The 15,066-nt window shown below is 37.0% G+C and overlaps 1 pseudogene; it reads right to left on the minus strand.

Moving 5' to 3' along the window:
* Positions 1-12,539: 12,539 nt before the first annotated feature.
* Positions 12,540-14,430, minus strand: LOC102009285 (annotated as a pseudogene).
* Positions 14,431-15,066: the final 636 nt, after the last annotated feature.

Raw genomic sequence — 15,066 nt, forward strand, 5'->3', positions numbered from 1 at the left:
GCTTCTTTTGAATACCATTCGACACAGATTTGTCAATCTTGTGTTTTAGTCATGTACTATATTCTCCTGCTCAACAAAATTATGGGTGGTGCTGATAATAGGATTATCCATGAAGAAAAGGTAGTCTGACAAATTGAAAAGTGAACTTCTACTTTGGATTGCTTTCTAAAACTTCTGATTTTTTAACTCCAGGGCTCCCTTTTGACCATCAGTTTGATACTGAAGATTTCAAATATTTTTTCAATTTTAATCTGGGTGTTCTTTTTACATTCTGATGCTGCATTTGCAGCCTGAGGATGTGTAGACCAAGACAACTGAATCTGGCCTGATGTCCAGCTGACAACAGCTACAATATTGTTAGAAAGGACAGCCTAAATCCAGAAAGATTAAAATTATTTTCTAAAAGGGTGCATCATTGTTTAGCTATATGACTCCAAGACGCTTCTGCAGAGGTGAGGAAATAATATTTAGAATGGCATTTAGACTTTGAATAAACTACAGTGCAAATCCAAAGAAGGATTGTGGTATAATAATAGCTTTATGTTGATACAAGCTTTATAGAAATTGATTAGCCAAACTTCTAAGACTTTCGTGCAGTCACAGAACAAGTTTAAGAGATCCTAACTGCTGAAAGAAAATAATCCCATCTTTAGATAACATGCCTTTATGTTAAATATTGACTACACAGGATATTAATTCTTACTGCTACTTTTGGCAAGGTAAATGTTTTATGCTAAAGAATATTCTACAAAGTCGTATGTTTGCTTACAAAATATATTAAATATTCAATGATACCAGTGAGTATTGGAGATATAATCAAAGTTTAAATGCACAAAATTATAAAAGTACCAAACTTTAAAAAAAATGCTCCTAATAAAAAGTCATTGCTATAGATCCTAGATAGACTAATAGGGGTAGTAATATGAGTTTGTGATTCCAGAATTATAGGAGGCTGAAGCAGCAGGGTAAAAAGTTCAAACTCAGCTTGGACAACATGGAGATTTAGGAAGACCCTATCTCAGAATAATTTCTTTCTGCTTTTTAGAAATGATGAATAAGTGCAGATCTACCTCAGTGTAATGGCCATTGGTTCAATGTAAGGATCACTAAAAAAGGAAAACAAGTATCTCAAATGCATTTAATGAATGATAAATTAATGTTAATAATAACAACTGTCATTATTGAATTATTACATGCCAGTCACAGTTCAAAGGATGTACATTTGTTCTATATACTAGAGAAATATATGTCAAGTATTTAATTTTCCTGACATTAAATATTAAGAATGTAGTGCATCCAGGTTATATAGATCCACAGCAGATATTTTTAATAACAATATCCAAACTCTGGCCAAAGGGGCTTGAGATGGATTTAGGACAGCCATCCAGGGAGCAGATAAAGCAGCTCTGAGAAGGACAGCATGCCCAGCTGATAGACATAGGCTTTCAAGTTTGATGAAACTGTCCTAAAATTGTGACTCACTGCTTATCTATTATGTGATTTGGAGCAATTTCCTTTCTGTAGCAGAATCTTGGTTTTTTTTTCCAGACAAAAATAGGGGATAGAACATCAGACAAAGGCAAAATAAGAGCTTTACACTCTCATCCTCTTACAGGAGCACTGTGCTAAACATTTCTGACGGATGAGACTATCTGAATGAGAGCCACGGAATCTAGCAGAGGGTTTCAGCTCACTATTGGAGGAATAAGAAATCCAAAAGTAGTTACAAGAAGAAGGTAAGAACAGCTTTACTTTACTCATAGCTTTTCCAATGACATGACCCAGCTCAGCCTATCATTTTTACCCTGGGGAAGTGAGCTTGGTGAATGAGCACACAGAATGCACCACACTCCTCACCGCCCACACAGTGGGACAGGCCCAGAGCTCTGCTTGGCACTGCCCTGCACAGAATGCTGATACCGTCAGCATAAGATGTTGGGAGAAGCTGAGAGGGAGAGAGGGCACAGATATAACAGTTAACCCCCTGAGTTTATTTTTGATCATGAGAGTCACCCACAAATACCTTGGGGTACATCATGTGGATATCTCCCCTCAACTGGCACTTAGGCATTTCAAGTTCCCTAGGTGTCTCACTCAGAAAATGGAAAGATGTCCCCTGTTCCTGGAGAAGCAGAATCAATATTATCAAGACATCCATATTCACAAAACTAATTTATAAGATTAATTTAATCCCATTCAAAATGCCAACAGCACTGCTCACAGAACTAGAAAAAAAATTCTAAGATTCGGATGGAACCAGAAGAGACCCAGAATAGCAGAAACCATCCTAGATTGCAAGAGCAAAGCAGGAGGCAACACAATCTTGGACTTCAAATTACATTACACAGTCACAGCGATAAAAACAGCATGGTACTGGCACCAAAACAGAGATGTGGATCAATAGAACGGAAGAGAAAACATAGAAACAACCTCAGACACATTCTGCCAAAACTAAATGCAGGAGGAGAGAGAGCTTGAGTAGCAAATGGTGCTGGGAAAATTGGCTATACACATGCAGAAGGTTGAAACTAGTATTGTACTGCTCACCATGTACTAAATTAAAATCAAAATAGATCAAAAATCCATTAAAATAGAAACACTTAACTACTGGAAGATAAAATAAGTAAAACTCTTGATGCCAGATGTGGGCAAGGGCTTTCTGAACAAAGCCTCATTACACAAGAAATAGTATCAAGATTGAACAAGCATGATTCTATCAAGTTAAAAATTTGTTCACAGCAAAGGAAACAACCAGCAGAGTGAAGAGAAAAACTTCAGAATGCAAGAAAAATGAAAACATTATTTTTACTAGCTGCTCCTTGAACAAAGGACTAATATCGAGACTATATAAAAAAACTCAAAAAATTAGACTCCCCAGAATGAAAGACCCAGATAAAAAATGGGCATCTAAAATAAACAGGCATATCTCAGAAGAAATACAAATGACACATAAATACATAAAAAAAATTTTCAAGATCTCTGGCCACTATAGAAATATAAATTAAAACAATATTAAAGTTCCATTATACTACAGAAAAAGTGATTATCAAGAAATGAAAAAATAACAAATCCTGGAGCAGGAGCAGTGGAAAAGGTACCCTCCTACACTGTTGGTGCGAATGTAACATAGCACAGCTACTATGGAAATCAGCAAGGAAATTACTCAAAAGCTAAAACTAGAAATTCCATTCAACTCAGCTGTTCCTCAGCTACTCCCCCAAGAGTTGAAGACATCATGGAATATGATGCATGTGATCCATGCATGCCCATGTTTTGAGTTGCACAATTCATGAGAGCTAAATCTTTGAAGTAGTTTATGCATCCGTCAGCAGGTGAGTGTATAAAGAAAATGTAGTGCTGACACGCAGTGGAAAACTTCTGTGTTTTAATGAAAAGTAAATCAGAGGCATTTGTAGGAAAATGGATGTGCCTTGAAAACATAATATTAAGTGAAATAAATCAGACACACAAGAGTAAATATTATAATTTCTGTCATATTAGGAAGCCAAAGTGTAAATAAAGAGCAAAAGAAAAAAACAGATAAAAGGAAACTGGAAGATAGACTTACTGCAAATGGGAAAAAGACAGAGAGATGGAGGACTGGGTTAAGAGCCAAAGGGGAAGGGAACATAAAAAGAATTAAAACATGTCATATACATTTACAAAATACCCACAATGAAAGTAATCATTAAGCACTGAAAATATGTATTAAAAAATTCCTCACGAAATTTAGCCATATAACTTTCAATGTATATGTGAGCTTTACATTGTGTGTCATTGCTCTACATTCCTGTTGTCAAGCCAATACCATCTTGTTTAAATTTTTATAGCTTTGTGGTATAATTTGAAATATCCTGCCTCTAGCTTTGCTGACTATGTAGAATTTTTTGCATTTCATAAAGATTTGAGGTTTTTTTTTTATATCTGTGGAAAATACCATTGGAACTTTCATAGTCATTGCATTGAATCTTTTGATCATTTTAAGTAATAGAAGCATTTTGACATTACTGACTTTTCTAACCTTTGTAAAATGAATATCTTTTATTTGTGTCATCCCAAATTACTCTTATCAATAGTTTGAATTTGCATTATGTAAATTTTTCACCTGACTGGTAAAATTGTCCATAAGTATTTTAATTTTTTGAAGGCAATATATATGATTGTTTTCTTAATTTCTTTTTCAGGTAATATATTATTAGGATATAGAAAAGGTACTGAATTTGTACAGTGAGTTTAGAGACTGCAAATTTACTGAATGTGTTACTTAGTTTTATCAGTTTTGATGGACTTTTTTAGAATTGTTTGTATATAAGATTGTGTAATCTGAAAAAAGACAACTTTTTCTTCAGATTTTGATGTTTTGTGTATTGCGTATTTGGCAGTTTAGAACTTCTAGTACAATCTTGAGTAGAAGGAGTGAAAGAGAAATACCTGCCTTACTCATGAGCACAGAGGGAAGACTCAGGACTCACAGTGGCATGACATTCAAAGTGGGTTTGTCATATGTGACCGTTGTGATCATTAAGCTCGTATCATAGATGTTTATTATTTTGTTTTTATGATTAAATGAAGTTTGCCAAATGCCTTTTCTGTACTTCTAGAGAAGACCACCGGATTTTTATCCTTCATTCTCCAATATGTCATGTCGCACATTTATTTGCTTATGCTGAACCATTCTGGTATCCAGGATGAATCACACTTGATTTACTTTTCATTAATTAATGTAGGTTGGTGATACGTTCCTAATTAGTATGTATCTACTTCCAATCTGGCAATGATATTTCTGGGTAGATATCTTCAGGAAATGAAAAATATTTGTACTCCCATGTTTATAGTGGCAATGTTACAGGATATTTAAATGTAAACAACTTTTATTCTGATCAATAGGTTAATGAATAAAGAAAAAAAATATATATGGAATATTTCTCCGTAATTTTTAGGGTATTTTTTAGTCTTGAAAAGATAGATAACAGGAAATAAGGAAATAGATCTTTTGGAAATAAGAAGAGGACCAAGAGACTGAGGGAGTGTGGAGCAAGAAGGGGACAGGATGTGTTATGCACAGGCACCAGCTCCCCAAGAAGGAAGAGCATGATCACTATTTACTATGAATATGTGCCAGTAAAAAATAAAGAATTAAAAAACAAATTTAAAGCTCATAGAGAGAGAATAGGTACAGAGTATTTACCAGAGATCATAGTGTGGGGAAAAGAGGTAGCTCTTAGCCAAAGGATGCAAACTTTCAGATTCAGGATGAGTGCATTTTGGACACCAATATTCATGATAGCAACCATTGTTCTGTCTGTATTGTCGGTGTGAAATACACTGTAAAGGTAAATCTTAAGTATTTGCAATAAAGGTGTGCAATGTGATAGTTAATTAGCTTATTGTGGTATTTTTATGATAATGTAGACATTATGTCAAAGCATTGTCATGTAAACCTCAAATATATATTATTATTCTGAATACATTTAAAAAAATAATACAGATCATCTGTCTTACTTGCTTGTTAAGATAATTAGAAACAATATTTATATAAATGTAAAAAAAATAAATGATTATCTGCAAGTTGTAAAATTCCTCAATAATGGGAATTTCCAGTAAAGGTAAGCCAAAGAACAGTTTGAAAAAAACAGAATAAAGGGGAAAATGCCAAATTATTAATTTAAAAAGAGTTAAAATTTTAATCCTTCCTGTACAGCTTCCCATTTGCTCACCTTTGAGTAAGATCCTTCATTAACTTGTATCTCAGGGTTATTGACTCTACACTGAGGTAATGATTATACTTGCTTTCAAATTGCCAAGTTGAATAAGAGAATCTGAAAAATCCACCAAGAAAAACTGCAGCCACTATGAATATTAGTTACTAATCCATTTCTTCTTGTGACAGTTTGTAAAGTGATTACTCAGGACACCCATTACTGAACACCAGGAAATGAGAAGAGATGTTCGCATTTTTTAAAAAATATGGGTCCAATATACTTCCTTTGAGGATGCATCATGTGACCTTAGCGTGGGCAGAGGAGGAGTGCGGGACTTTGGAGTGGAAAAGAGATTTCTTATGTACATAAGAAGACATCAGTGCAGATCACAAACAGCTATCACCTTTCTCACCATTGTCCCTTTTGTCAAAGTTAAAAAATTATTCTGAGCCAGTAGGCAGGAGTATTATGTCTATTCTTCATGCTTAAATATTTCTTGAAAGTAGTAAAAGAATAGGAATAGCATTCTCCCCCTCATGAGTGTTAGCATATTCTTATAGAGTTATTTTAAAATTACAATTTATTCTCAATATTTTCAAAATAAAAGCCTCAATATTTTGAAGTTCACAGGAGAAGGATTATTGCTTATTCCACAGGCAAATCAACTCTCTTCCAATGTGTCCAGACGGTCCTCAGGCATGAGCCTCAGTAAGTACTGATACAGGACTCCAGCGCTTTGGTTAGGATATATTGTTCCCCACAAATCACATCTTAGCCTCATGAGACTGAGCCGGAGGAGCAAATGCTTGTTCTCTTCAAAGACAAAACGTATTCAAATGCAACTTTTCTGCCTCTTTAAATCTCTGGTGCTATTTCCCTGGGAGAATCTTTTTCAAAATCTTGCCAGAATTTTAAATAATAAATGACTCAATTCTACTAAAAAGAAGATGCAGTTTTTTTTTTTTTTTACAGATTTCTGATTTAGAAAACTTGTAACATGACAAACAGGGAGGCTGAAAGTATAAAACTTGGAGAATGAGAGACTGTCATTTACTGGGAGTACCTGGCACAGGGGGAATAAATAAGATAGTTTACTGCATAATTTAAAGTATTCTAATGACTTACAAAGAACGAGAAGGAGCCTTGCTGTCAGCCAGTCCTTCTATTTATGTGCACATGACGACTGGTGCCACCTAAACTAACAGTCAGGGCAATATAAATTCCAAAGGGCATGTTGTTTATACTTCATGAATTATCCCCCAAGCACAATGGCAAAGAGATTCACAAAGAATGTGTTTAATAAAGTAATATGCTTCCTTCCATCTCTGTGTTTTATAAGGTACAGAACTGTTTGGAAAGAGATACTGAGTTGGAATATATATACATATTGATCAGTCATTACAGACTGCAAACCAGCGGTAACAATTCTAAAATGGTGTGATATTCCTCCAGAAAGAAAAATAACCTTCTCATACTAATAGCGGTGAGAACAAGTTAGAGATATGCGCCCCCACAAAAAAATAGCTGGAAGTTTAGCATCTCACTCCATACAAAGATAAAGGTATCTTGCCAATTAATATTCAGATTATAAGATTTGAGCACTGATTGTCTACTTAGAACAACTTTAAAGCTTATTTCTTATTGTTAGAATTTAAAGTAAAACAGGCAATGACTGGGAAACTGTGGGGCAGATACATTTAGATGTTTTCTAAGTTACTGCAAAAGATTACTGAGAAATTTTCAAATCTTTCCATATATCTAAGTATGAATACACTAAGTATTTATGCTTAACTTGTTGAAAGAGCATCTGAGACAAAATTAAATATGTAGATTAAATAATTCATATGATACTGTGACTGTGTGCTTTGCCATGGGCTTGCATGCATATATTTTTGTATGTTATAGTCATATAATCACACATGTGTTATATATTTATGAATGTAGATGAATATAGATGCACACATACATTTTTCCATGGTGTGCTTCTTTCTTTGCTTTCTTCTGTGGCACAAACTATGCCTTACTACCTACAATATAAAACAAAGGGAGCCTGTGGAAAATCTGTGGCATTAAAATTCAGTCCCACTCTTCCCATAAGAAATCTTTTGCAGATGTAAAATGGACCAAGAGATAGAGGAAAGTTGGTAGAAGGGAGAGGAAATAAAAAGAATTAAGATTTGCTATATACATGTACCAGCTTCTCATGATGAATGTCATTATTACGTACTGCAAACACATACTAATAAATTTTTCAAAAATGAATAAAAATCAAATAGCATTGAAAAGGACTTTAGAACCAATCTGCAATCCTGGTTGTTATCATCCTGCCTCTGGACTTCAGACTTCTGGGATTATGGACATGTGTGACCACATCTAGCTCAGACTGCATTTTAAATCCAAACCATTTAAAATTTATGAACATAACTTATCTCTCTATTTTTCTCTCTATAAAATTAGAGTATTTTGCAGAAGTTTAGGAATAACATATATAAGGATCAAAATTTATAAAATTGGGACAATGCCTTTCAGAATATATATTATGTAGTAGACTCTTAATAAATATAGACTACTATTATTGTTGATATTGTCATAATTTTTTAACTGTGTGGTTCACTAGACATCCTTACCTTCAATTTTAGCCTTTTTCTCCTTCAGCGTGGTTGCCAGTTTGCCTCTGAGAGGATGTGGGAAGCAATAAATTATAAGAGAAAGCTCTGAAAAGCAGTATAATCACAGAACCTCATGTTATATGATCATAAGATATCATACAACAACTCAAACCATAGAACAAAGGAAACAGTGTCCTTTTCTTCTCCTACTTCTAAGAGGGCTCATCTTGTCTTGACCTAGGATAGAAAGATAGGTGGACACCATGAATATTTTTCAAAATGTTAGATAAGAGAGAGTACTGTGATCACAGTGTCACAAAATTATTTGGTAATAATCTATACAGTGGAATATCATTCAATAATATTAAGGTACAAATGAATGGTATACACAACCTCAGAAATGTATCTCAAAGAGTTACATAAAGTGAGACAAGTCAGATTGTACAATAAGACCATTCAGCATATAGATCTATGCTATGGTCTGAATGTTTGTGGGGTTTTCATTTTGAGAATACTCCACAATGTGAGAGATTCAGATGGTACAGCCTTTGGCAGAAAGTTGAGCCTTGAGAACTCTGATTGCTTCAACAGAATTAACGCATTTCTAAAAGAGACCCAAGAGAACTAGCCAGCCACTGAACACCAGGTGAACGCACAGCAAAGGTTCACGTCTGTGAGTCACAAGTGGGGAAGACACCTGACCCTGAGTCTCCTGGTCCTGTCATAGAGGACTTCACAACTCCCTGCACTGTGATCAGTAAGTTTCTGTCTTGTATAAACTTCCCAGCTTAAGTCATTTTTTTACAGCATGCTGAGCAGATGAACACTGTCCCCTTATACTTGCTGTAAAGAATAAGAGGGCAGAAATTATCAGTACTGTCAGGATTAGAAATTGGAGAGAGGGAGTTCACTACAAAGGGACATGTACAGTTTCATGAGATAAAAATGGTTTCATCTTGATTTGGTGGGTTTTTTTTATACACATGTGTATAATTTTCAAAGCCCTCAGAACCATGAATATTGAAAGAATAAATTTTCCTGTAGTTGAGTTGTTAAGTCACTAAAACGGACCCTTTCACCCCCTGGCTCCCTGTCCCGCTGCTTCGCCCTCTCCCTCCTCTCTATTATGTAATCAAAATTATTCATCAGAATTCTGAACTTGATTCAGAGTAAAAGCTTCTCCTGGCACTCCATGTCCTCTTCCCAGTCTGGGTTAGACACAGTACAGAAATGGGAGATATGGTTGAAGTATTGTCTGTCTCTCTCTGGGGAATTTCATCTTCCAGATTAAACAAAAAAACAAGAAAGGAGAGAAGACTGTATACACTGAACTTCTTAATTGAATTAGAATCATTATAATACTGACACATCCCTACCAAGACCATTTTGAAGTCCATCGCAAATAGAGTAGGTAGGAGTCTGAGAATTATAAAAGGTCTCAATTGTAATTAATATCATTGTTGATTCTTTTTCATGTGTTAATCACTAGAACTTTTATTACAGTAAGTTTTTGAAAGGAAACTGTGCCATAAGGGATTGCAGTTAAAATACTTTGAAGAAATTGCTTAGCTTTTTCTTACTTTTTGGACAAAATTGAAGAGGCAGGGTTTGATTCCAGAAAATGAGTCCAGAGTAGATGTGTTGAGCACACACATCACTACATCTCTCATGTAGAGCTGATGGTTCTGGTTGACATTGGAAGTTGACTGTTTCCTGTGCATGAGCTTTTCTGTAATATTCAAATGCCCATCCCTGCGTTAATAACATTCATTCCATTTCACTAAACTACAGAACAAAACTCAGCAATATGATATAATCACAGAGCTTCATAACATGTGATTTTATCACACAAAGAACACAACCCAAACAAGTGTCTTTCTTTTTTCTTCCTTCTTACTAAAAGAAGGGGTCATCTTGTCTTGACCTAGGATAGAAAGGCAGACAGACACCACAGATTTTTCCTGACATGTTACATAATACCGTGGTGATCACACCATCACAACACTTACTCAGAGATGAGCTGCACAGTCCACACTTTGTGACATTTCCCACTTACCTGCTGTTCATATGTCTCCTTGAAATGCTTTCCATGCCCGACAGCACCAGCTCCCGCTCCCAGATTCTGAGTGTTGGATGTCGGTCTTTCTGAAACAGGAAAATGCCACCTCAGTTTCTTCTTCCTTGCGGTCCACTTGAGGTGCCTGTGACACACATGAATCTTCCACACCTGCGCTCCTGCCCATCCCTGCAAGCCCCTTCTGCCTTCCACACTCTGCTTGAGCATTTTCACATATGCGTCAGACCTAATGCTGTTTCTCCCAAGAAAAAATAACATGTGAAAACTTGGAGTCTTCCTCAGAAAGCCCCTCTCACAAGATGTGACGTGGTTAATACTGCTCCCTTCCACAAACACACGTACACTCACACATACTGGATTTAATCTGTAGGAGTAGCTCTCCCCATTTTACCCCGGCCCACATATTCCCACAGTGGCTTGGCTCCTTGGGCTTCAGTGCTGTGGAGAACCCAGGGCATCCCGCTCAGAGCGAGGGTCCCTGTGTAGCACTAGGGCTGTGTCACCACCTTCCTACAGTGTTTGGCACTTTGTAATTTGTCTTCTGTGCATGACATCTAACGGGACAATGGAATATGTGCCAGGATATTGGAGTCTATGTTCACACAAGACCCACATTCCCCACCTTCCTGTGATCCTGGCACAACCCTCCAACACCAGCCTGGGCTTGCATTGGAGGCAGGGAGGCCAAGGGCAATGCGTGCACTGTGCACTGGGACCATCTGCATTCCCTCCACGAGTGCTATCTGCCCGACAGAGTGCAATGGTCAAAGCAAATGAAAAACGCTGTGCTGCCTCCATGAAGGAGACTAAAATAGGAGAAAAGCAAAATTATTTTCTTGTTTCCTCAATAAGGGCCCTGCATTTTCTTGTTTTGTCTTGTTTTGGGTACCAGGAATTGAATCCAGGACCTTCCACTTGCCAGAGAGATGCTTTCTTTCCTGGATTCTGAGTTATGTGGCTGATCCTGCACCTATCTATTTTTCAGCCATTGAAAGAGACAGACAGTTTGACTATGGCCTCACCCCAAGATTTTATTCATGATTTCAATTTTTTTCTCTATACCCCTTGGATCTTTCTATGTCCTTGATCTCTCTTTATGAATTGCTTCTTATACTGTATTTTGATTCAGATATTTCACTTCTGTTACATGTGCTCTTTGTTCACATTTCCAATTTTAGATTCTTCTAAGAGGATGGAAAGGTATCATTTTATTTCTGTCTTCCACATGTTCCACTCTTCATTCAACAAAATAAAAGTTATGGTATTTTAAACATGTTTATTACAACAAATACTAGCTCTGTTTCCTCCCCCACTCCAACCCCGCCCACAACCAGGTTCCTTGGGCCATTTCCTTATAATCAAGAAATTGGTATACTTTCGGTACACATGCTCAGCAATATTTTAAGTCCATTGTTACAGGGTGCAAATGGATTTTCAATAATTTATACAAACAAGTGGATTATGCTCAATCACTGCAATTTTAAGCTACTGTACACAGGAGTGGAAAAGTTGCAGAAAAGTGCCATAGCAACAGTGCCTTAAGAAAGGAAGAAAAGAGGAATCTGAAAATGGGTAAAATCCAATCAAGGATTTAAAAGGGAAATGGAACACATGAAAAATGAAAAACATTTCTCTAAAGCAAATGGAGAAGCACTGTTCTCGATCAGATGTGAATGTGCAGACAGTTGTTTCATGATATTTTGTACACTGCCCATATGGTTCAAAATCGCATCCTTAGACACAGATCACCTGGTGCTTGCACTGAGTTTTTGAAAATGCAGGCTTTCTGAATGAAAAATTACCCCCCCCCCATTTTTTTAAAAAAAGTTAATTTTGCAGACAGGTTTACATGTAAAAGGCTAAGTACTCAGTCACCACAGCATTGACTAGTTTTGCATATCTAAGCTCTGTTACACATGGCTTCCCATGGCTTCACTCTACAAAGCATATTTACAATGTGAAGAATACATCTACAAGAAATCTACATTTCAAGGGTTTCACAAATCAATCTTGTATCTTTCCCCCGAATGGACTCTCACAGATCCTACCCCTTCCCATTTTTACTGCCCAGCTTAACAGCTCAAAAATGTTAAGATTGGGCAATAGATCTATACTTCCTGTACTCAAAACCACGTGAAATTATTCACATCTTCACACTATAAAGGAATTCTCATTTTTTAGCTTTTTGAGTTCCTTAATTTGTTATCTCAAAATTGTTTCCTTTCCTCTTGCAATATTGTGTGGATTTCTTATATTTGGACTAAAGACCTTAAATTTTTTAATTCAGTACATATTTCTGACATGTGAGCACTACCAATGCTATGGGCTTCTTCACAAGTTCTCCATGCCTGCTTCTCTGAGTGGTCTGCAGGCCAACCCTGAATATATTTTATGAGACTTTCATTGAAGTGTGCTGCTAGCATAGGTGTTAAGGTGCACGCAGGACAGGCAGATGAATTCTGTGGTACAACTGTTGTATTTGATGCATTAGCACTTGAAGTGTCATATAGACCACGTGATGGACTTTTATGGCTATTTGAGAGCTGAAGACTTCAGGGAGAGATAGGTTCATGATCTTTTTGCTTGTCAGCAGTTACAGGATGCTCTGTGGCTGACTGTGACACCAGTCTTTAATTAACTACTAGAGTACTAGACTTTGACTGTGATGAAACAGGAGGAGTACTAATCAAAGGTTTGATAGGGAATGTGTTAGTTTGAGGTATGCTTGTTCTTGGAGACACGTAGGATCTTGGGAATGAAGCATCAGATGTTAAAGATGTGGGAGACTTACTAAATGGCTGGGCTTGTACAGAGCTGAGCAGCTTGAAAATTCAGAGATGTTATGTTGAAAGCAGATGGTCCAGCAGTTAGAAACTTATGGATTATAGACTGCAGTGAAGCTTGTTTCACAGCTGCCATAAGAACTTCCTTTATTTTGGATATGTCCATGTTAGAACAATTGAGCTGCACTGTTGTTTGCAAAGCAGGAAGCAATTAAGAGGATTTGAGTCCTGAAGTAAGGGAGGTATTGATAACAGTGGAACAGGAGAAATGGGGACTACAGAAGCAGATGTTGGGGGTGCAGATGTGGGATTCACCACAGAGGCAGAAGACGTAGAAGAAGGTGTGCCAGAATGTGATACGGATTTGTCTCCTGCTGAAGATTCTTTTCTTTTTGTTTCTGGTGCAGGGACAGAAGATGTGGATGCAGGCAGTTCTGATAAAGTAGATGCTCCCTTAGCATCAAATGATTTCTGTGGCTGGTCATCAGAGTGTAGCATAAATGGATTAGAAAGAACAGTGCTTGGGGTAGTAGTTGGATGAACCCCTCATTTGAGTCTCTGCTCTCGGCAGTCTGTAGTCTCTGTCTTGGTGTCTGCTTGTTTGAGACAAAATGTTCTGTGAGAGCAAAGGACTGGCATCACTGGAATGTTCGTCTTCCACCCTGCTGGCAAATGTGGTATTGGCTGTTGCTTGCCTCATTTCTTTTCTGCAATCCCTACATTTTGGGAAGCTATTGGCTGCCGCTTTATTTGCTTCTTCTCTGTTCTCTTTCAAGCCACTCTTTTGGTTTTTCCCACTTTGAAACTTCTGTTTGGCAGCTGTTGTAATATTTGTTCCCAGAAGAGCTAATGTTCTCAGACCTGTCATCTGCAGAATCATCAGGTGCATCTGAAGTTTTGCTTGGATTATTGCTTGGATTAGAAGAACTTGAATTTGAACTATGAAGAGCACTGTGGTTGGGTGAATTTTCTTGTGGAGAGTAACTGGCCCCACCTTGCCTCTCTCTAACTCTGAGTATGCACATTTTGGGCCTTATTGTGAACTGTGTGTCACTGTATTTGTTTTCAGACTATCAGATCTCTGCAAAACTTTATTTGATGGTGAAGGATCGGTGGTGTCTCACATCTTTTCATGTCTGTGATCACCACTACTAGGGTGACTCTCAGATGAATACTTAAGTGACGGGTAAGGCTGCGAGTCCTCCTCAGGTCCTGACAGCCACCCCTGAGTCTCACTGTTTTCTGGCATACATTACCATCAGTGCCTGCTGATGAGTGTGATTTAAAAAAAAATCATATATTTATGACATCCTAATTTTGTTTCAGCCATCATTCTTGAACTATTCCTTAATTAGTTCATCTTCACATGATTTGCCAAGGTAAGCAGTATATTAATCGCATTTTGTAGATTAGGAATTTTGGGCAATTAGAGATTGATAAAATTAGCAAGTGGTCAACCAGAATTTAAGACCACAAAGCTTAAGGCTCCATGTCCCTGTTGACTGGGGACACTACCCACCAAAGATATTGGTGTTGTTTTCTTATAGGTCCTTTGTATCCACAGCTCTACAAAAATAGCAGGAATAATATTAAGTTAGTCACTAAGAATTTATTAATGTACCAAGTGCTGTACATTGATACCTGTGTTTTATTTAATTTTTAAAACAACTCTCTGGAGAAAGTATTAGAGGTGAGGAAATTGAAAAGTAAATAAGATAATAACTTGATCTTGCTCATAAGCCTACTGAATGTGCCAGCAATTTATTTCAAACTCATAGCCACATGGTACAATGTACTACATGCCCACCATGCATGCATCTGTCACATGCCTGTAGTGAGAAGCTGGTGTGTGGGTAGCTTGTGCTCAGCACCCACCAGATCACTTCAAAGAACAA

This window comes from Chinchilla lanigera, unplaced genomic scaffold, assembly GCF_000276665.1.
Source record: "Chinchilla lanigera isolate Chin_1 unplaced genomic scaffold, ChiLan1.0 scaffold00086, whole genome shotgun sequence".
NCBI classification, from domain to species: Eukaryota; Metazoa; Chordata; class Mammalia; order Rodentia; family Chinchillidae; genus Chinchilla; species Chinchilla lanigera.